Below are 23,491 nucleotides of genomic sequence, written 5' to 3' on the forward strand. Positions count from 1 at the left end.
AGCCTGGGACATCATCTTGTAGTGCCAGAAAGAAAGGAAATGATCACACACACACAGAGTGATGGGGGTATGTTGAAGAAAAACAGGGGTCTACTAAAAGAGCTCCCAGTGACCAAAGCTGGAACAATTTGTGCAACCAAATAAATAAAGTAGCATTGGATTATAACCCAAAGTACAAAATAAATACCAATGATCCCATGTTTATATAAATAAATGATTGAATAAGTACATGGGAGAGAACAGACAAATCTGTGCAGCATAAGTGTTAATAATTTAGGTAGATACTTAGCCCTCAGGGAGATGGAACATAACTCCCTACTCTTTAAGTGGGGACTGAGCTTGGTGACTTCCATCCAAAGAGTCAGTATGGAAAGAGAGGAAAAGGAATGATTTTACAGTGAAGAAACCTGTCAGTTACTACCTCAGCCAGGTGATCAAAATTAATATCAATCATCATAAATCATGTTTATAGTATGTATCCTTGATATAATGTGATAAGAATGGCACTTTACCTCTGTGGTCTTCCCAAAACCCATAAACCCAGTCTAATTATGAGAAAAATATCAAACAAATCTCCACTGAGAGACATTCTACAAAATACCTGATCAGTACTCCTCAAAGCTATCAAGATCATCAAACACAAGACAAGTCTGAAAAATAATCACAGACAAGTGGAGTCTAAGGAGATACGACAAGTAAATGCAATATGATATCCTGGATGGGATCCAGAACAGAACAAGGACATTAGGTAAAAACTAAGAAAATTAGAATAAAGTACGGACTTCAGTTAATAATGAAAGACTATTGGTTCATTAACTGTGAAAAATGTGCCATAGAAACGTAAGATGCTAATAATAGGGGAAACTGGCTGTGGGTATATAGGAATTCTCTTGTATCATCTTCACAAATTTTCTGTAAACCTAAATATTTTGAAATAAAGTTTACTTTAAAATAATGCTTAGTGAAAAAAAACAACTGTTCTCAAGATTAGTCAGTGCATCATCTTTTTGCCGAACTACCTGAAAGTCACAGTCAGAGACAGACACAGAGGAAGTCCACATTCTTTACTTTCAAGACTTCAACTTCGTCTATCGGCTGTTACTAGGTATTCATAAATATGCCTAACATCTACTTGGCAGCCTCTTTATAAATATTGTTTATATGTCAATTAAGAACTAGAGATATTTGATGACAAAGAGGAATACTGCAGAGAAATAAGCCTCATGCTTCTTTAAAAGAGCAGAACTACTGAGTGGGCTGTAATGGGATAGATCTGACTGAAGGATGGGGCTGGGAGGTAGCAGGCATGGTGGCCACTGCTGGTCCTAAATGGAAGGCCAATCTGGTAGGTAATAATACAATACCTGAAGATAGCAGGGGAATAGAAAACAAGAGGTAATGCAGTAGGTTAGTCTCAGAAGAGCCCAGAGTGGAACAACACATATTAAAGAGCACAGAACAGCGTCCAAGTTGCTAGTGCAGATCCAACAGGCAGTTGCCATTGAATATATCTACCAGCAGGGCATTGGTTCAGAAACCGCTGAGCTGGGTGGGGCAGTGGGGCTGAGCCTCTGACATTCTTCTCCTCCCCCCTGCCCTGCCTCCAAAGAAAAATATGAAGGCAAACCTCAGTCCTGATGTGATCAGAGTATAAAATAGACTTGTCATCACAACAGGCACGAAAACATGAGGATCAAATAAGGATCTGATTACCAGTGGAAATAGAAGATTAAGATCAGACATTGGGATGAAGCAGAAACCTAGGTTTATTTAATAAACACTTAGAGAGCATTTATATGTCAGGCTATCCTAAAGCGCTTCAGAAGTGTTAATTCATTGGTGCCTCATAAGAGAAGACAACTTTTTATTATCATTTATCCTCTCTACCTATGACAGTACATAGTCCCTAAAAGACCCTTATGAAATGTTTTTTGAAAGGAAGAAAGGAAAGAAGCAAGGGAGAGGAAGGGACAAAAGGGGGGAAAGAGGGGAAGGAGGAAGGAGTGGATCGCTACTCCTAAAAGTCTATGCTGAATCCACTTAAATATCTCTTGTCTGGATCTAGATTGGTTTTAGGGAATGTAAAGGAGCAGAGAATATAGGTGGCGGGGTTGGGGGGAGAATAAGAAGGTTAAACTATCTTTGAGGAGGGGCTGGAGAAGATGATAACCATAAAATGACTAACATTTATTGATCTCTCACTATGTGCCAGCACTGTGCATGGATAAGCCAATGTGATCCCTACAAATCACCTTGATCATTAATATTATTATCCCTCATTTTACATATAAGGAGAGTATAACACTTACAGTTAATAACTTACTCGAGGTGACACAGATAACAAGGTATAAAGCTGAAACTCAAACCCAAGTTAGATTCTCTGCTCTTAGCCACTAGGCTAAAAGCAGACAGAGCCTGACAAAAGTAGATCAAACAGTGGGCCCCTTTTTTAAGAGATCAATGTGGTGCTCATTTTAAGCAATCAGTTCTGCCTATAAGTGTAAGAAGCACATTCTACAGGGTCAATATAGTCAGCATTTGTGAAAACAAGTCAGAAACTGGTGTACAGGGACAAGGGGAGGGGAGTTTTGGAGGGTGGAGAGGGTAAGATAAAAAGCCTTGGCATTTACATCGTATAAATCAATATCTGCTTTAAAATCTTGCTGATGACTGTGAAAGGCAGAGGATATTAAATAAACTGTGATGTAAGTCAGATATATGCCACAGCCTGGAAGTAAAATAGTCTAAACAAAAAGTCAATTTATATGACAGGAATTTTGAAAACCATTCAAACACAATGCATAGTTGTACGGAAAGTATTCAAATTTTCTCTTTTTTTTTTTTTTTGGTTTTCAACTAATGCCATCACCTGGAAGGGGGAAGACCTTTTTAATAGTTAAATATTAACTAACCCCAAACTGACAAAATCAAAATACCACGTAATATAACAAGAACCAAAACCAGAAACCAAGAACCAAAAGTGTCTTCACTTTTAGGCACTTTGTTCAAAGTGCTCCATTTTCAAGGGTCTCAGAGACACACTGAGAGCAGAGTCATGAAGCTCAGGAGATGACCTGTGTCCTGACTTGTATCCTTATCTTTGAACTTCAGCCTTTCCCAATCTTTGTTTTAGTCCCATAGCAGAGTGGAATTGTGCTGTCTCAGAATCTGGTCTCTGACTGGAAATGTCAAATTAGTTTCCAATCGATATTAAACATTGCTGCCTGGGTTGCTCAGTTAAGACTGAGAGTGAAGCTGCTTCTGGGCTTCCAGTGGAAAGAATCCAGGGATCGATTAGCAATGTCTGGCACGATTGCTGGGGGGCGAATTGTGGGGAAATGTGCCATATTTGGCACCTGTGGCCCCTTGAGGCTTCTATTTCTAGCACGCCTTAATAGGACTCTATTCGTGTGATTTCCATCCACCTACACGGATAACAGTGGATGGGTTAACCAACCCTCTGCAAGACTAGAGACTTAGGCATAGAAGGGGGGATCTTCTCAAGGCTGTAGAAGGACCCAAATTTCAACACAGCTCCTCGCAGCCCTGGGCTGCCAACTCTCATTCCCATTTGCTTCTCTCCATGTGATACGCCCACTCCAAGATCTACCAAGAGCGTCCCGGGACATTAGCCTGGGAACTTGCCTGGCTCTTGCTATTCTTGCCCTAAACATACAAACCAAAACATTCTTAAAGGTAGCCTTATGCTAAATCACTCTTGGTCCATTTTGCCAAACCGTATCTCCCAAACTCCCATTTTTCATGGCAGGTATGGCTAATCCGTCGCTGAATTTGCTCTCCCTGAGACTGTATGCAGCTGCAGAAGCAGCTTAACTCTGCAGCCTAGAGTGGACATGGAAGGAGCAATCCACTCAGGGCTAGGAATCAGGGGGATCTATCTCCCCCCCACCAAAGGAACAAGAATCTGTGAGAACTGTGATTTACTCTAATGATGTTGTGTCTGCTCTGGAAGGGGGAAAATTTGATTCTAGAGCCAGAGTATCAAAGCCAGTATATCCTGAGCCATAGCCAGGGCTGAATATAGACAAAATTCTGAAGGAGACTAAATTAAGGGGTTTTTTTAGTGAAGTATAGTTGATTTACAGTGTTTCAGGTGTACAACAAAGTGATGCAGATATATATATATACATATATTTTTCCAGATTCTTTTCCATTATACATTACTACAAAATATTGAATATATAGTTCCATGTGCTATACAGTAGGTCCTTGTTCTTTATATATTTTATATATAGTAGTGTGTATCTGTTAATCCCAAACTCCTAATTTACCCCTTCTGACCCTTTTCCCTTTGGTAACCATAAGTTTCTTTTCTACATCTGTGAGTCTATTTCTGTTTTGTAAACAAATTATTTGTATCATTTTTTAGATTCCATATATAAGTGATAGACTAAATTGAGTTTTAAGTTTCCTTCCACATGTCCCTCTTTTAATTTCTTCACAATCCAGCCTGCCTGGAATCCCTCACCACGGTTCCCCCTCCCTGCCAAAATTCTTTTTCCCTCTAAGGACTTCTTCCACCTCAAACAGTAATTCACTGCCTCGTTCCTTCAAAACTAAGCTCTCAGCTTGAGTACATCTTAAGTATTTAAGAGATGCAGGCAGTCTGATTAGAGGGGAAAAAATGTCAAGAAAAAATGCCCATTAGATAAAAGGGGTTCTTCCCAATAGGTAACATAATATATTGAATCTTGCGACATAGTACATACTGTGGCTGCTTGGATGAAACTTACATGTAATGGGCATGAAATAGTTAAATAGCAAGTCCCAGCTAGGTGGCACTGTGTTTTAAGTAAATAATTTTTAACCCAACTACAATAAACCTGCTGGGAAGTTTGCTACACAGAAAATGGCTTCCAGATAGTGAGGGGCAATTAATTAAGCTATAGGGCACCATAAAAACAAATGAAGTTTTATGGGCATAAGGTTGCCAGATTTGGCAAACTAAAATACAGATGCCCAGCTACCTTTGAGTCTGAGACAAACAATGGATAATTTTTAGTATAAGTATTCCCTATGCAATATTTGGGACACACTTATACTAAAAAATTATTCACTGTTCATCTGAGATTCTAAGTTAACTGCGCATCCTGTATTTCATCTGGCAACTCTATATGGATATTTACTATATGTCTGGCACAGTATTAAGTGTTACACACACATTTTCCTGTCTCTTATTCTTAACATTCAGGTCCCCAGTCCCTGGCTATCCAACTCCCAAGTTTCTCGGTAAATCTTCAGAGTGTATTTCACACATGCTACCAGTCAGTTACTCTATTACACAATATCACTTCTGCCTTTTTTTCTCTGTCTCTCTGCTTTCCTCTTTTGCCAGGATAGTCTGGCTACAACACCAAGCAGTAATGCTGGATATTGCCACCACAGCATCTTCTGGGTACCATACTGCTCTTTAGGTGGCTCTGGCATCACCAGACATCTCTATCTCCCTATGGACACCTGTGCTTCTTCAGCCGATTACCACCATTCCCTCTGGGCACCACTTATTTTCCAGGCACTACAGCAGCCTCTGCTAAGGAGTGCCACATCTTCCAGGAACTATCTCATCCACTCGACTTTTCGACTCTTTTCCTGGGGATTGCCATCTCATGAGAGGTGTGTTGCCACTGAAGCTAAAGCACTAAAACCAGCTCTGTTCTCTGTAGAAATAGACAGAACTCTCAAGACGTGTTAGATTTGTACTTTCTCATGTGGACCCCCAAAAACTTTTGCTTGTGTTCCAATACCTTAAAGGGTTTTAAATGAAAGTAAATAGCACTTATAACTTTTTACTTCCAGCTCACCCTATTCTGTCACCAAAGAGCACCTTAATTCCACAGAGTCCACAGTAATCAGACATGAATTGGATAGGGGACTGAATTTGACATGCACCTGCTCTGTGCTCAGAAACCTGTCTCTTCTATGAAGGAGGCATTTGTTGCTGGATGAAGCTTGTTTACTTATTCCTTTCTCCCAGGAAGTTCCACAATCCTTCAGAAATGACCCCAACAGATTAATATTTTATCCGTGATTATATTTAATCCTCATACAACCCAGTGAAAGAGATGTTATTTTCCCTATTTTACAGTAAGTGATTTAGAACCACAAGGAACTTACAGACATGAGGAATGAGCCTCAGTCATAATCATCTGCCACCCTCTTCCTTGTTGGCCTTGACTCTGCCTCGAGAACATGTCAAGAGCCTTCTTGCCTTTACATTTGCTGTGTCTACTGTCCAGAAAATGACAACCCCAGGCTGACTCCTCATAATTCGGTTTTAATTCAAATGTCACTCTCCAGAGAGTCTTTCCCTGACCTGCTTTTCTATAGCGACTTTCACAGCCATTAGTCACTTTCCTTTCCAATAATGCTTTTATTCTTCATAGCTCTTATTAAAATGCAAAATCATGTATTTGTTTACTACTATTATTTATCTATTATCTGTCTTCCCACTGGAATTCAAGCTCTAAGAAAGAAAGAACCTTGAACCTGCTTTATCCCCAGGAGTTAAATAAATATTTGCTGAAAGAATAAATGAATCTAAAACCCAAGCCTTTGATAGTACCCTGTAGTTAAAGCCAGAGATAGCTGTAAAATCCTATTCTCTTTAGCTACTGAGAATATTTTAGAAGATGCTTCATAAATATAAATACATAAACATACACACATATTTTACAGAAGATGTTAATAAAGACCAAAGAATCTGGTGATATACCCCAATGCTGAAGAGAAAGAAAAGGGCAATGGGAAAGGTGGCTTTTTTGACTCAAAATAAAATTTGGCCACTTGATAATTTTTCCTCAGACATGTCTTCATTAGAAAATCTATTTAATGTAATACAATTGAGAGCCTCCTTCTAGGTGTCAGCCTTCATGCTGAAGACATTTCTGGAAACATTTTATTATATTTTTTCAAAATGAACAATCCCAACTCCTTTAGCCTTCCTCAGGGGTCTTATTGGATCCAGTTACGAAATACTCTAGCACTTGAGTCTTCACTTGCAACTTAAATCAGGGACTGCAAACTCAAATGCCCACAAGGCCAGAGAGACAATAAAAATGAATGATCGCTGGTCTTTCTGTGAATATGTTTACATTGTATAAATGAGGGCGCATGCCCAGATACAGGGTTGGTGGCTGCAACATTTAGCTCCTGACAAATGTTGCTGTTGACCCTGAGCCTCTGGATCCTCTAATATTTCAAGAGAAGCCAGAAATCTGGATTTTTATGAGAAAATTGCTCATTTTAGTTTATAAACCACTTTAGGCTACATAAGTATGTCTGTGCACCCAATGAAACATGCTGGCAGTTGGTTCAAAACTCTAAGCTATTGATTCTCTGGGTACTCCACTTAGACACATGCAGCCTTTGGCTCACCAAGACCTTTGACCATCTGTGTTAGGATACGTTATTCTACCAGACTGTGTAGGGCAAGCAACGTGTCATCGGGCACGTTGATTAATAGAGATTACAGTCTTTTCTTCTAGCTCATGTAAGCACCCAAGGCAGTCCTGGCTATTGACAGCACTGAATATTAAAATAACCTTGTCTTTCTTCTGGGTCATAAATTAATTTTTTAAATTGGGGTTTGCTATGTTTATTCTTTATTATAGATCTCCTTGCTCTCTTTTTAGGTTGCTGGCATTTTATATAACTCAGTCATATCATCAAATAATAATGATTCTCAGTTGCCTAATGTGTGGAGTGGTTTTTTTTTTTCCTTCAGGGCTTTTCCTTAGCTATAATCTAATGTATTGTGTTTAATTTGGTCCATTCTCTGTACTCAAACAGCATGCTATATATTCCATACCTGAACATTGATTAGACATTAAAATTAACTCATAAATCCAGCCCTTCCTCTTCACCAAATCAATTCCTATCAGTTTAGTTTCGCTTTTTCCATTACAGTAGGTTTCCAACTGTTTCCTGATCTCAAGTCTCATCCCCATGTTTCCAATCATGCACACTGCTACCTGAATAAGTATTCTAAGACCATGGTTTTACCATAATCAGATAAATATTCATAGCTAATTATCTATAAGTCTATGCATCAGAGCATTCAATATTATCAGATCCTAATATATATTTAAAATGGCATCTTTTGGTTTTCTCACAAACAATCTACCATTTAGTCCCAATTCTGCAGCGACCACTTGCTTTCAACCCTCCTTGACTTTGCCATGTTCACCCTGTGTACATGGTATGGAAATGGCACATCCTTGATCATCCTATTCTGCTCTCCAGACCCATTGTACCTTTCAGACTCTGATCAAACATCAGCTCTATTTGATAATTTTCTCTACAACCCCAGGTAGTAAATCCCTGCCTTGTCTGTGCTATATACCTTTAATACAGCATACAACATACATTTCTAAATTTGGGGGTTTTTTCTTACATTTTTCTGGGATCATAAGGTGGACAGGAGCCATGTGTTGTTCATTTATATAGGCCCACTAATCAAGAACTGACGCTACAAAACTGTAGCCATTCATTAAAATATTTCAATCTAAATAAATGAATTATCGCAATACTCTTTAGCAACATAGCACAATGGCTAAGAGCTAGGATTTGGGAAATGAAAAGACTTGAGTTCAAATTCTAGATGTACCATTTATAAGCCAGGTAATTTTAAGTAAGTCAAATCAACTGTTTTGCCCTGCTTGAAAGATGCCATTAAGAAAATGAAGGGACAATCCAGGGACTGAGAAAAAATACTTGAGACATACATTCAAGACAAAGGACTTACATGCAAAATACAAAAGGACTCCTTAGAGCTCAATATAATACAAAGACAAACAAACCAATTAAATATGGACAAAAGACTTGAACAGGCAGTTCACACAAGAATATATATGAATTGCAAATAAGTATGGGTAGAAAGGTCTAACATCTTTAGGTGTTATTAAAATGCAAATTAAAACCACAATGAGATACCACTACACACCCATTAAAATGGCTAAAATGTTAAAATAATTAAAAGTCTGATCATATCATATACTGCTGGGTATGTGGAGTAAGTAAAACTCTCATTCATCAGTGCCGAGAATATAAAATGGCACCACGACTTCAGCACAGGTCTTGGCAGGTTTGTAAAAAAGGTTAAAATGCATTCACTATACACCCAGCAATTCCATTCCCAGCTATTTACCCAAGAAAAATAAAAATGTATGTCCATTCCAGTATTTGTACATGAATATTCATAGAAGTTTTGTTTGTAATAGCCAAAAATTGGATACAATCCAAATGTTTATCAGTAATTAAATAATTAAACAAATTGTGGTAGAGCCATACAATGGAAAATCACTCAGGAATAAAAAAAAAGGAAAGAATTATTGACAGATACAACAACATAAATAAATCAGAAAATCATTATGCTCAGTGAAAGAAGCCAAGTAGAAACAGTACACTTTATTGTTTCATTTATATAAACTTCTAGAAAATGCAAACGAATCTATAGTGACAGAAAGTAAATCAGTGGTTTCTTGGGGATAAGAGTTGATGAGGGATGGATTTCAAAGAGACACGAGGAAAATTTTGGGCATGATGGATACATTCACTTTATTGTGATGGTGGTTTCACAAGGGTGTGCATATGTTAAAACATATCAAGTTGTACACATTCTACTTGTGTACTTGTTTTATACTTCAATTTTATGTTAATAAAGTTGTAAAAAAAAGAATAACCATCATTAGCTACTAAATTAAAAAAATTAATGCTGATAAACTTAAAAGAATTGACAGAAGAAATTATTCTCAAATTACTTCTTATTTTTTTAGTTATTTTCCTCTCCAATTACTTAAAGCAAATTGAGACAGAGATGGCTATCTGTACCAACCAGAAAGAATTAATGACATAATATGCAAAATAGCTAATAGACTGGCACAACATCTTCCACAAGCGAAGACCTTTAACATGACACATGCATTGGATTATTCTTTTGGTCATGATGGATTTTCTACAGATCTCATGCAAAACCAACTGATTATAACTATGAGGGTCAAAATGATGTCTGTGGTCAGGCAACCAAAGAAAAGAAACTAATCAGCCCTATAGAGGAACTACAGGTAGCTCTGTGTTATAAACAACTTAGCTATCCAGCCCTCTGGCCATAAACTCTGGGGAAGACCAATCCACATATTAAACTTGTGAAAAATACCACTAGACATGTGTTTGAGTGAGAGACAGAGAGAGGGGGATAGAGACAGTGACAGAAAACAGGAGAGAGAGAATACAATTTACTATCCTATAGGAAATAAGGTGGAGAAAACCAAGTCTACCACTTCATTCAAAGAATACATTCCACAGAGAGTATATGTGGATCTGATGTTTCTTTAGTCAGCATCAGTCTCTTCTCCTAGTATAAGCACTAAATGTGATCTAGTGCTTCAAGATACAAGTTTTGCTTTACTATAGCCAACTTCTTCACCTGGTGCTCAAAGAAGCTGAGCAACTATCTGTTGAACTTTCTGAAATGTGGTATGTAAATCTCTGTTCCAAGGGGTTTTCAGTGATAAGTTGGGGTATATGCAGGAGTTATATGTCAACTTTAGAACTTACCCTCTAAAAACACACAACGCCATCACCACCACAACCACCACCATAACTACCACTATCAGCACTTAAAACGTGATTTCACTATATTAATTATTCATAATATCTGCAGCACATTTTCCTAAGGCTGAAAAGTGTGTGCTATTTCTATTTTTTTCCATAGGGAAAATACTCTACTGAAAATGTTTAAAAGTAACAAAATTATGGTTCAGTTCCTGACTGAGAAGTTAGTATTAGACTTACCCTTATGTAATAAAAAACTGTAATACTGAGAAAAAAAAATTGTAACTGTTTTCAAATGTTGAAAAATGGACAGTACAAGGCTGTGATCCTTGACAGAAGGGAAGCTCATGAGGTTAATTTTCCATTCATGCTGGCTTTCTGTCTGGGAGAGATTTTCAAATTATTTCTCAGAAGATTAAACAAGCAAAAGGAGCTATATGGCTGGATATAGGAAAAAGTAAGTGGGTAAAAGCAATGAATGTTAGACTTCAGGGATTTTAAGACATCTGGAATTGTTAGGGCAGGACCCTGGAGAGAGGAAATGACTGAAAAGAAGTCTGAGAAATTAGCATAAATATTCACCTCAAGTTGTTGGCTAAATTCTAAGTTGTGCATGTGTGGGATATGAATATGTGAAGATAAGCCAAAAAGGGCTGCTGGGGGACTGAGAGGTGGACAGAGGTTTCCAAGTCCTCACAGTTCTGGGGAAACATTCGCATCCCCATCCAGCCACATAGAGAGACCTCGACGAATGACTTGAGCATCCAATTGAGAACTTAGAAAGCCAATGCCTTAGGAGTTAGGACTGCAGCCTAAGATCCTTACTCTTGTAACATGCTAAAACCAAGAGCAAATGAGATCAAAGTAACCTGCCAAAAATTTAACTATTCATCGGGACGAAACTCCCTCTTTAGAGGAAAATGATGTAATCCAGAAGCTCTCCAATTATCATTCACAATGTTCAGCATATAATAAAATTACTAGATACGCAAAAAGATGAGACAAGAGACCTATCTTAACAGAAAGTTGGCTGATAGAAGACCCATAAATAATTCAAATGTTGGAATTAGCAGTGAGGGACTTAAAAGAGCTATTATCGACATGTTAAATAATTTAGTGGAAAATATGGACAAAAGGTATGAACAGATGGAGAATTTTAACAAAAAGTTGAAACTCTAGAAAAAGACCAAATGAAAACTTTAGGACTGAAAAGAAAATCTTTCTGAAACAAAAAATTTATTGAGATGCTTAAACAGACTTGAAAAAAGCAGAAAAAATTTTAGTAATCTCAAAGTCAGATCATAGGAGTTATCTAATCTGACATACAGAGGAGAAGTAAAATGAAAGAATAAAAAATGAGGGCCAAAGTTTCCATTATCACCTGGGCTAATGTCAAACAGTTGAAGATATCTGCAACTAGCATACAGGAGTGAAGAGAGAAAGTGGAACAAAATACAAAATATTTGAAAAGATAGTGACCAAACATTTTTCAAATTTGATTAAAAATATTAATCCACAGAAGAAAAAAATTCAGCAAATTCCAGGAGAATGAATAAATATAAAGACCACACTGAAGCACATAAAAGTGAAAATTGAAGCATACCAAAGGCAAAGAGAAAAATCTTAAAACCAGTAAGGGGCAAAACACACATTAGGAGTAGAATAATAAAAATGATGGCTGTCTTCTCATCAGAAAGAAGTGGAAGCCAAGAGAGCATGTAATGACTTTTTTAACATTTAGAAAAGAAAATCCTTTTAATTCAGAATCATATATCCAATAAAAAATGTCTATTCAAAAATGAAAGCAAAATTAAGACATTTCAGACAAATAAGTGTTTAGTAAGTTCAACAGTGGGAAACCCACACTACAGAAGTACAAAGGAAGTTCTCAGGTTGAAGAGAAATGTTTCCAGATAGAAGTCTGGACCCGTAGTAATGAAGAACACTGAAGATGACAAATATGAGGGCAAATATAAAAAATTATTTTTTAAATTTCCCTTCAAAAAACAAAGAACATATGGGACATATGCAAAACAAAGAGCAAGACAGTAAGCTTAAACCCAATCATATCAGTAATTACAATAAAACTAAGCAGACTAAACCACTCTATTTAAAAGACAATGATTGCCAGACTCGAAACAAAGAAGAACCAACTAAATGCTATTTACAAGGGATCTATTTTAAATATAACGACACATATACATTGAAAGAAAAAGGACAGGAAATTATATAGCATGCAAACACTAATTTTTAAAAAAGGCAGTGTGGCTATATAGATATTAGACAAAGCAGATGTGCTTTATGGTTCAAAGATAGGATTTTTAACAGAGATAAAGAGGGAGAATTCTTAATGACAAAAAGTGTCAATTCATTAGGAAGTTATAATGACCTTAAATACATTTAACCAAATAACACAGTTTCAAAGTGCTTGGAAAAATGGAGAAAAAAGGAAAAGAAAAACAATAGGTAAGTCCACAAATAACAGTTGGATATTTTCACACTTTTTCTTCAGTAATTTACAGTGGGAACTGGCACAAAATTCAGTAAACATATAGAAGATTGGAAGAACACTATTAACCAGCTTTACCTAAGTGACATTTGTAGTGCACTATGCCGAACAACTGCAGAAAATACATTGCTTTCAATGGAACATTGACCAAAACAGACCATATGCTTGGCAGTAAAAATGAGTCTTAATAAATTTAAAAGATAGAGCTCACAGAGAGCATGTTTCTTTAACACAATGGAATTAAAAGTAGAAATCAATTTAGAAAAGTGGAAAATCTTCTAATAAATAAAAATTGAATAACATACTTCTAAATAACCTATGGATCAAAGAATAAGTTGTAATGGAAATTAGAAAATATTTTGCGTCCCTCTGCTGTGAAGAATAGACAAAGGGGAGAGGGCAAGGGCAGAAAAAAGGAGACCAGTTTGGTGGTTATTACATTTATCCAGGTGAGAGATGAAGGCATAGATGAGTGTGGTAATAGAGAGTGAGAATCGGTCAGATTCTGAATATGATTGAAGATACACACAATAGGATTTGCAGATAGGTAAATATGAAGTTTGAAAAAAAAGAGAAGTCAAGGATTGATCTGAAAATTTTGGCAAAAACATGGAGCTGCCATTAACTGAAATGAGGAAGATTAAAAGAGAAACAGGTTTTGAGGAGAAATAGTATGAACTGAGTTGTGACCACAGAGATTTTTTTTTTTTTAATTTATTTATTTTATTTATTTATTTTTGGCTGTGTTGGGTCTTCGTTGCTGTGCGTGGCTTCTCTCCATTGCAGTGCACTGGCTTCTAATTGTGGTGGCTTCTCTTTGCAGAGCACGGGCTCTAGGCGCTCAGGCTTCAGTAGTTGTGGCACACAGGCTCAGTAGCTGTAGCTTGTGGGCTCTAGAGCGCAGGCTCAGTAGTTGTGGTGCACAGGCTTAGTTGCTCTGCGGCAGGTGGGATTTTCCCGGACCAGAGATCGAACCCGTGTCCCCTGCATTGGCAGGTGGATTCTTAACCACTGCGCCACCAGGGAAGCCCGACCACAGAGATTTATTATCTATTCAAGAGATGTCCAGTAGACTGTTGGATATATGAGTCTGTTATTCACGGGAGAGATTGGAGCTAGGATATACATTTTATATATACCTGATTATATATATTTATATGTATAATTTATACCTGAAATAAATTCAACACTCTATACTTACAGAGTGAGATCGCTAATAGAGTAAGACTTATCCCTGAGGCTCTCTGATATTAAGTGGCCAGGGAGATGAGAAAGAAAGAGTCATCAAAGGAAACTGAGGGGTAGCAGGAAAAGCAAGATTATGATGCTCTGGAAACCAAGTGAAAGTGTTTCAAGGAGAAAAGGATGATCAAATCTATCAACTTCTATGTGTAGGTGAAGTAAGATGAGAACTGTAGATGGACCCTTTGTTTAGAACGAGCAAGTCAGCTGATGACCTGGAGAAGACTAGCTGTGGAATGGTGGGAATGAAAGCCTGACTTGAGTGAATTCAGTACAGAGAGTAAACCAGTGCACAGAGACAACTATTTTCAGTAGGGCTTTTCTCAGACAAGAAAAAAAAAAATAGAATAGTGACTGAAAGGGAAGTTGGGTTAAGAGATGAATTTTTAAGAGGGAAGAGAGGATAGCGTTTTTGTATACCAATGAAGAAGATCTGATAAAGAGAAAATCACTATCAACTTGGACATAAAAGGAGAGAATTGGTTGAATGAGCAAAAGGAGATGGGATCTAGCACAAATGAGAGAGGCTGGACTTACCTCAGAGCACAAGCAATTCTTCTATTGTAACATGAGGAAATACAGAGCATATAGAAATGGCAAGAACTTGACAGATCCTTTTCTGATTGCTTCCTCAGGGAGGTGAGGAAGGTGTTAGAGATTAGAAGTGTGAAGGAAGAAGTATAAAGTAGTCATTTAGGAGAAATGGAAAATGAATCGAGCAAAAAATATAGTATTACTGTTGAGAAATGTTAAAAGCCCAATTAAAGTTATTGATTGTGGACTTAAGTGAGACCAGTCATCATGGTTACTTGCTTTTTTCCAGACATTTTCACCTGAGCAGGTACAGGGATAAGGTAGGCAGAGATTTAGATTTAACCAGGATTGGGGTTTTGCCAAATAAATATAAGAAAGGTAAAGGTGTATTCAAAGAAATGATTATACTGATTGACAATGGAATTTCAGGACGGAAGGAAGGACATAAGAATAAGTAAAAAGGTGGTAGAATCAATGGGTTTTAACTCTGAAAGGGGGATTGAAACAGTCATCAGAGCAATAGTATGAGTGAGCAGAAGAGCTAAGAGACAGGATACTTGGATTTAAGTTATGAAGGGATTTCAGTATTGGTACTAGTAGTGGAAATGGTGTATGAGGTGGTTTAGGAGAAAAAAGTCATCATTGGAGGAGGGCAGTTAAACTGAGATTTTAGGGGTTTGGAAAAATGGCTTAAGTGAACATTGAAATCATCCACTGTTATGACAGGAGTAGTGTTGGAGAGAGCGACAGTAAGCCCGGATCTAACATCTGCAAGGAATAAGGAGGTGTTGGTTTGGCAGGTGGGGTAGTAGATGGGCTGCATTGGGTGTTTTCTGTCGGTTTAGAGAGGAAAGAGAAGGGTCCATAAGGAACATTAGGAGCAAGCAGGATTCCTGTCTCACCTCAAGTATCTGATGTGTTACGGGCGCAGGAGAGAAGACAGCCCCCAAAAGAGACTCACAGGAAAGAGATTGTCTTCAGAAGAGACTCTCATTTCAAATTTATTCTTAATGGCAGAACTATCCTGGTCTCCAGAAATAGCCTAGGAGAGAGTGGCTGTCGCTAAATCTGTTTTTCTGGCTGCTGAAGTGTCTGCTCTATCTTGACACTTCCTTTGGTGCTACAAGAAAGTGTTACTGCTGCATCTCTGGCAGTCTCAACCAACCCCCAAATCGCTGACAACGTTGAAGATCTCACACCTATTGATGATAAAATTAGTTTCCATGTGATGAGACAGAGGTTTTTCTCTCTTTTTTTTTCTCTCTCTCTCTCTCCTCCTTCCTCCCCATATTCCCCTCACTTCTCCCTCTCTCTGCCTTTTGGAGGAGGAGGATAAATGAAGAGATGATGAGATAGTTTAAAGCTCATTTGGCTACTGTTAGAAGTAGAAGGTAGTAAAACTACACTGTCAGAAAACACTAAATATAAAAGCAAAGCATGTAATTTGTTAATACTCTGTAACACACTAAGTGGGATGTGGCAGATCCTGAAATCAACCAGAGAGTGTTCTGAAAGGTGAAACTTTCAAGCTGGGAAAATGTCAGAAGACTATATTAAAGAAGAAAAACTGTCGATGGCCAGATGCTCATCTCTCTCAGAATTCTGCACACATTTCTTCTTTTCAGATTGGTTTTTCAGCAGAGGAAAACTGTTCTTAGGAGTTAACGTGCTAGACTATTAGACGACAGTCAGGAATCGATTCCTAACGTTTATCTGATGAAAGGAAGTGAAATAACTTGTAGTGGATCGTACAGTAAATTTTCTTTTCTAGCATGGCTTGGATTAGAGATAAGATCCTTGAAATTCAAGTCACAATACTGGCATTCCAACATTGATGCTGCTATATGCCCGACCTCTTACTCATGTCTGAGAAAAAGCTCATCATTGCCTTTTCTTTCTTTTTTTTTTTTAAAGAAATTCACGTTCTTTTATTTATTTATTTATTTATTTATTTATTTATTTATTTATTTATTTATTTATTTATTTATTTATTTATTTATTTATTTATGACTGTGTTGAGTCTTCGTTTCTGTGCGAGGGCTTTCTCTAGTTGTGGCAAGTGGGGACCACTCTTCATCGCGGTGCGCGGGCCTCTCACCATCGCGGCCTCTCTTGTTGCGGAGCACAGGCTCCAGACGCGCAGGCTCAGTAATTGTGGCTCACGGGCCCAGTTGCTCCGTGGCATGTGGGATCCTCCCAGACCAGGGCTCGAATCCGTGTCCCCTGCATTGGCAGGCAGATTCTCAACCACTGCGCCACCAGGGAAGCCCCATTGCCTTTTCTTGATTCATCTTAGGAGACTATATACATAGCTGATTTAATAAAGGGACCTACTTCAGTCTCACAGGTGGTTAACATTTAATTACACCAAGAGAACACTCACTTGTGTACACCTATTTAGTACATAGGTACCACCTACGTGGTAGCCAAGCTCCAAGAAGGTCTCAAAGATCTTTCCCTCCTGGTATTTCTGCCCTTGTGTAGTCCCCTCCCACAATGATTCACGGCTGGCCTGGGTGGCCAGTTAGACAGTGTGGAACTTACAGTGTGTGACTTCCAAAGGGAGTTCATAAAACACTGCAGGTTTTCATCTTGCTCTTTCTTGGATTACGCTCCCTAGGGGAAGTCAGCTGCCATGTCAGAATACTCAACAAGTCTATTTAGAAATCCATTTGGTGAAGAACTGAAGCCTCCCTCCAATAGCCAGCACCAGCTTGCCATCTGTGTCTGTGAGTGTCCTTGGGCCCTTGGAAGCCGCTGCTGCAGCCCAGTGAAATCTGAAGATGACTGCAGCACCAGAGGACATCTGAAACCTTAAGAAAGTACCTGAGCCAGAACACCCAGCTAAGCCACTACTGTATTCCTGACCCCTAGAAACTGTGTGAGATAATACATCTTGTTGTTTTAAGTAGCAATTTTTTTTTCTGTATGCAAGCAGAAACTTTATTCATTGATCAAGGAATGGGGAAGGAAGGGCTTGTACTCTAAAAACACCTTCTCCCAGAAGGGAGGGGAATAATGGGAATTTTTTTTTAAAGACTTTTTTTTTTTTTAATGTGGACCATTTTTAAAGTCTTTATTTAATTTGTTACAATATTGCTTCTGTTTTATGTTTTGGTTTTTTTGGCCATGAGGCATGTGGGATCTTAGCTTCCTGACCAGGGATCAAACCCGCACCCCCTGCATTGGAAGGTGAAGTCTTAACCACTGCACCATGAGGGAAGTCCGGGGGAATTTTTTTAGTTGAAGTATAGTTGATTTACAATGTTGTGCTAGTTTCAGGTGTACAGCAAAGTGATTCAGTTATACATATGTATATATGTTTTTTTCAGATTCATTTCCCTTATAGGTTATTTCAAAATATTGTGTATAGTTCCCTGAACTATACAGTATGTCTTTGTTGGTTATCTGTTTTATATATAGTAGTGTGTTTATGTTAATCTAAGCAGCAAATTTTGAAGTTATTTGTTACACAGCAACTAGAGCTATCTAATACAACCTGATCAAATACCTAATACAAGCTATAAATTCATCACTTATAATCCCGGAAAACAGTGACTCCAATGCTACTAAAAGCAATAGTTCAAAAAGAGAAAAGGTTTTGGATATCATGGTAAACAGAATGGCCTCTCAAAGATGTCCACTGGACTAAAGAGGTTCAAATCTCCAGACCCTGTGAATTTGTTTCCTTACATGACAAAAAAAGAGTACAGATGTGATTAAATTAAGAATCTTTAAATGAGGAGGGGGCTTCCCTGGTGGCGCAGTGGTTGAGAATCTGCCTGCCAATGCAGGGGACACGGGTTCGAGCCCTGGTCTGGGAGGATCCCACATGCCGCGGAGCGGCTGGGCCCGTGAGCCACAATTACTGAGCCTGCGCGTCTGGAGCCTGTGCTCCACAACAAGAGAGGCCGCGATGGTGAGAGGCCCGCACACCGCGATGAAGAGTGGCCCCCACTTGCTGCAACTAGAAAAAGCCCACGCACAGAAACAAAGACCCAACACAGCCATAAATTAATTAATTAAATAATTAATTAATTTAAAAAAACCCACCTGGCATCCACAGCACAGTAGAATGATAGAATGGAAATGCACAATGCCAACTTTAGAAGGAATTTCCTCCCATAGTGGTTTGCCACAAAGGACCTTCTGTAGAAAGCCTCCTTCCCTGTTGTCTCAGCCCCATCTAACATAAATTAGAAAAAAAAAAAATGAGGAGGGTTACCCTGGATTATCTAAGTGGGCCCAATATAATCACAAGGGACCTTATGAGGCGGAGGAGAGAGAGTCAAATGAGATGTAGGAGATAACGACAGTGGAAACAAGAGGTTGGAGTGTTACAAGGAAGAGACCATGATCCAAAGAATGCAAGCAGATTCTAGAAGCTGAAAAAGGAAAATGATTCCCCAGTGACACCTCCAGAAGGAACACAGCCCTGGTGACACTTTAATATCATTCTCCTGACCCTCCAGATTTGTAAGAGTATAAACTTGTGTTGTTTTAAGCCACTAAATTGGTGATAATTTGCAGCAAGAAGAAACTAAAACAGTAAACTAATATTGTGCCACAGGAACGAAAAACAAAAAGGAGTCAAAAACAGTGGTTGGTTTCACTACTTTATCTTACAAAAGCCTCGCTGAGCCTAGTGTAAGCACACCAAGCTTCTACTCTGAACAAACGCACGCCAAAGGTTGCAATCCACAAAATGAAGGAATTCAAATGACTTATCATTTAACAAAGAAACACATTTGATGATGCCAGTCCTCCCACACTTTCACAGAAATGCAAATCAAGTTTCCAGCACAAGTTCCATAAACATTTGTTGACAATGATACAGAGAAAAATTTACCAAAAGCATTCTTGGCAATAAAGCAAACTTGAGGATCTTTGGGTACTTGTTCTTTCCATAAGTGAATTTTATGCAATCTGACTTATGACACTGATTTTTTTAGTGATAATAACAAACCTGATACTTTTACAAAATGCTTCGCGTATGTGTCTCAGGTGATCCTCACAACACCCCTGGGAGGTGGATGAGACTTTTTTTTTTTATTCATGAAGAGGCTAAGTTTCAGCAAGATTGACTTCTCAAATGTCATCCAACTATAAATGACAGAGCAGCAACAGAAAATCCCTTATTTAATTATGAATACTGTGTATCCACATGCTTCTTCATTTTATACTGTGCTTTTCTAGTTTAAATTAAATAATATGTTCTTAGAAAAAGAACTGGATATAATATTTATCATTCTAACTTTTTCTTTTGACAGATACATGTTGAGCATCTCTAAATTTCAGACATCAGATCTACAGCAGAGAAAAGGATGTAATCCTTAGCCTCAGGAAGTTGATTGTGTAGTGGAAGAGACACGTTAGTGGGTTGGCATTTACCCTTAAACTGGTGGGGGCTGTTATAGGGGTAAGTACTGTGTCGGGGGGGCAGAGAGCATGGGACACTAATGTGGAATTGGGGACATCAAGGAGAATTTCTCAAAGGTGGTAACTCAAATTTGTCAGCCGTAGCTGAGAAAATTAGCCTGGCAAATGGAAGATGGGGGTAGGGGAAGATGTTCCAAAAAGAAGAACAAATGCAAGATGGGAACCAGTTTCCAAGAATGTTCCAGTTTTGCAGAACTGCTCTGTCCCCCCCACATTGGATAACACACCTGTGGCTCAGTAGATGCTATCCAGATGCCAACAGCATAGTTCTGAGTCTCACTGGTCCAGGAGGCCATCTGAGTAGAAAGATGATTTTTTTTTTTTTCTGATTTTTCTTTTCTCAAGAAATTGGCAGATGTTCTTGCTATGGAAATGTTATTTTGTGTACTTCATATCTTAAAGGGCTGTTGCCTAATTTCTTCTAGGAGAACTCCTAAAACACACTTATCTTTTCAGACTGTGCATTGATTCCTGTTAGCTCTTGTCCGTGAGGATCTCCTTCCCTGAATCCTGCCAGTTTCCCTGCACTGGAAAGAGCAGATGTGGTAAGAACATTTCAAAAGGCCGTTGGTATATCATTTTGCAAATTGCTTAACTTCAGAAGTATAGGCCTAGAGTGTATAAAGCATTTTAATAGCTTAGAAATGCAAAATTAATGCACAGCAATGTTATGTTGAATAACAATTAATTTGCTTACAGTGTTCTATGTTATGTCATTTAATACACAGCCAGAATTAATTCACTGAAGGTCTTGCTGGGGACATAAAAAAAAAAAAAGCAATAGCTTTTCTAACATCCAAACTTTATCCCTGGGTGGAATAAATTCATTTATTAAATACAGCTGAAGTGTTTACTTATTGCACAGGGTATGAAAAATGGGAGATATATGTACTCTTTTAGCTACTTAAAATATGGGATTAACATGTTAAAATAATTTATCAAGAAAATTCATAAGGAGTCCAGTGGGATACAGCAGAAGGGACTTTGGACTAGGCAGGTACAAGTGAGACCACATGCCAGTAGAGCAGGGACCTTATCTGTTTTGTTTATTGCTTACTCTCCCCCCAGCCCCACAAAGCAGTGCCTGGCACCCCGTAGATGTTTAGTGGTCATGTGCTCATTAAGTAAATGCATGAATATCTGTTATGGTTTGAATTGTGCCCCCCCAAAATCTGTATATTGAAGTCCTAACTCCAAGTACTTCAGAATGTGACCTATTTGGACATAGGGTCTTTAGAAAGGTAATCAAATTAAAATGAGGTCATTAAGGTGGGCTCTAATTCAATATGATTAAAGTCCTTATAAAAAGAGGAAATTAGGAGATAGATATGCACATAGGGAGAACACCATGTGAAGATAAAGGCGAAGATTAAGGTGAGGTTTCTACAAGCCAAGGCATGTCAAAATTGCCAGCCAACGACTAGAAGCTGGGTGAGAGGCATGGAACCGATTCTCTCTCACAACCCTCAGAAGGAACCAACCATTCTGACACCTTAATCTCAGATTTATACCCTCCAGAACTGTGAGACAATATGTTTCTGAGATTTAAGTCACTCAGTTGTTTAAGCCCTAGCAAACTAATAAAATATCTTTCTAGTTAAGCCTTTCATATCCAAGTTATAGGCTTTCTTGATTTTAAAGTTCCACTATGACTTGCTTAAGTTCTTCAGTTGTGGTTATATCAACATTTGGCTATCTAACCACTCTGTAAAATAGCAAATAAACTTACTTTCTTTGGATTTCACATACCATAAAACTGTGCACAGGGCAATTGCTTGAAAGATGCTTAAGTGCACAAAAGCTATAAAATAGTCTTACCTCTTCTCTTATTACCTTTCACATATGCTTGTTGGAGAATTAAATGAGATGATTCAGGCAAAATACAAAGATGGCCCAGAGAAAGCCCTCAGTAAATGAAATTTGCAAAGATTTAACAGTTTAGTATAAAAAATACGTTTTGAAATTAGGCATTATGGGTTTAAAATTTTATTGTGTGACCTTGAGCAAGCTATATGATTTCTCTGTGTCCATGGAGAGGTTACATTTTTTCATATTCCCTTGTAATGATTTTGTAATATGATGTAAAGATGATTATGATAATGAATGAAAATCTCTCGGCATAGTGATCCCCACATAGCAAGAACTCAGTAAGAGATAGTTTTGTTACTCACTGATTATGAAAACACTGTGCTAGACACTGAGTGGGAGGTGGAAATAGAAGTTTCAAAAATAAACAAGCCAGTTTTACTTCTTTGTAAATTCATAGAAGCATATAAAACTATTATAGTTAGGAAATGTTCACTGCTGTAACAAATAAATCACCAAATTTCCATGAGTAACCTCAAGAGAGGTTCATTTCCTACTCATGCAAAATTCCAAGGTGGCTGTTCTTGTTTGGTGAATGTGACATTCCTTTATGCAGTGATTCAGAGAACCAGGTTCCTTCTGCCTGTGGTTCTGGATTCCCTTAGGATTTCTGTGTTGTCGTCCTGCAGCCAGGAGAAGGGGAAAGGGAGAGAGTGTGAGAGACATTGGAGAAGGCGTAACTGCTTTTAAAAAAACCCGGGTCCAAAAGTGACCTCCCACTCAGTTCCCATTCCATTGATGAAAATCATTTAACCTGGTTGCAAAAAGTCTAGGAAATGTAGTCTCTGGCTCAGTAAAACTCCCAGCAACAACTCACGCTATGAAAATGAAGATATAGCTTAGCTATATCTGTCGCAGACATATAGCTATACACAATGACAGAATGGGTGAGCCCAGAATGGAGAAGAGATATAGAGTATAGTCTGGGTGTGAAACCAGCTATTCTCAAGGCTCCAAATTAGAACTCTGGAGTTCTGAGCCACTTTTAAATCCACAGTCTCTTGTATAATCAACAGTAGAAAATCCTACTTGGTGGTAGAAGCAAGAAAGAAATAAAAGTAAGGGGAATACTATTAAACCCTATTTCAGGAATGTGATTAAAATTATAGAATTCCAGAGTGGTATTCTAAAGAAAGAATTTAAGCTTATAGTTGAAGAGTTTTGACATAATTTATTTCTGCTCTCCCCGGAAGTTTGAGGTTATAAATGAGACAGAATATAATTACTCAGTGCAACCATTCTTCAATAATACATATGAATCCCTATGTGTGGTGCGTCTGATCTTACGAAGTATGACCGAGTTTTCTGCTTTTCATTATCTTTCTGAAT

Source organism: Balaenoptera borealis, assembly GCF_965194805.1.
Source record: "Balaenoptera borealis genome assembly, chromosome: 1".
Classification (NCBI taxonomy): Eukaryota; Metazoa; Chordata; class Mammalia; order Artiodactyla; family Balaenopteridae; genus Balaenoptera; species Balaenoptera borealis.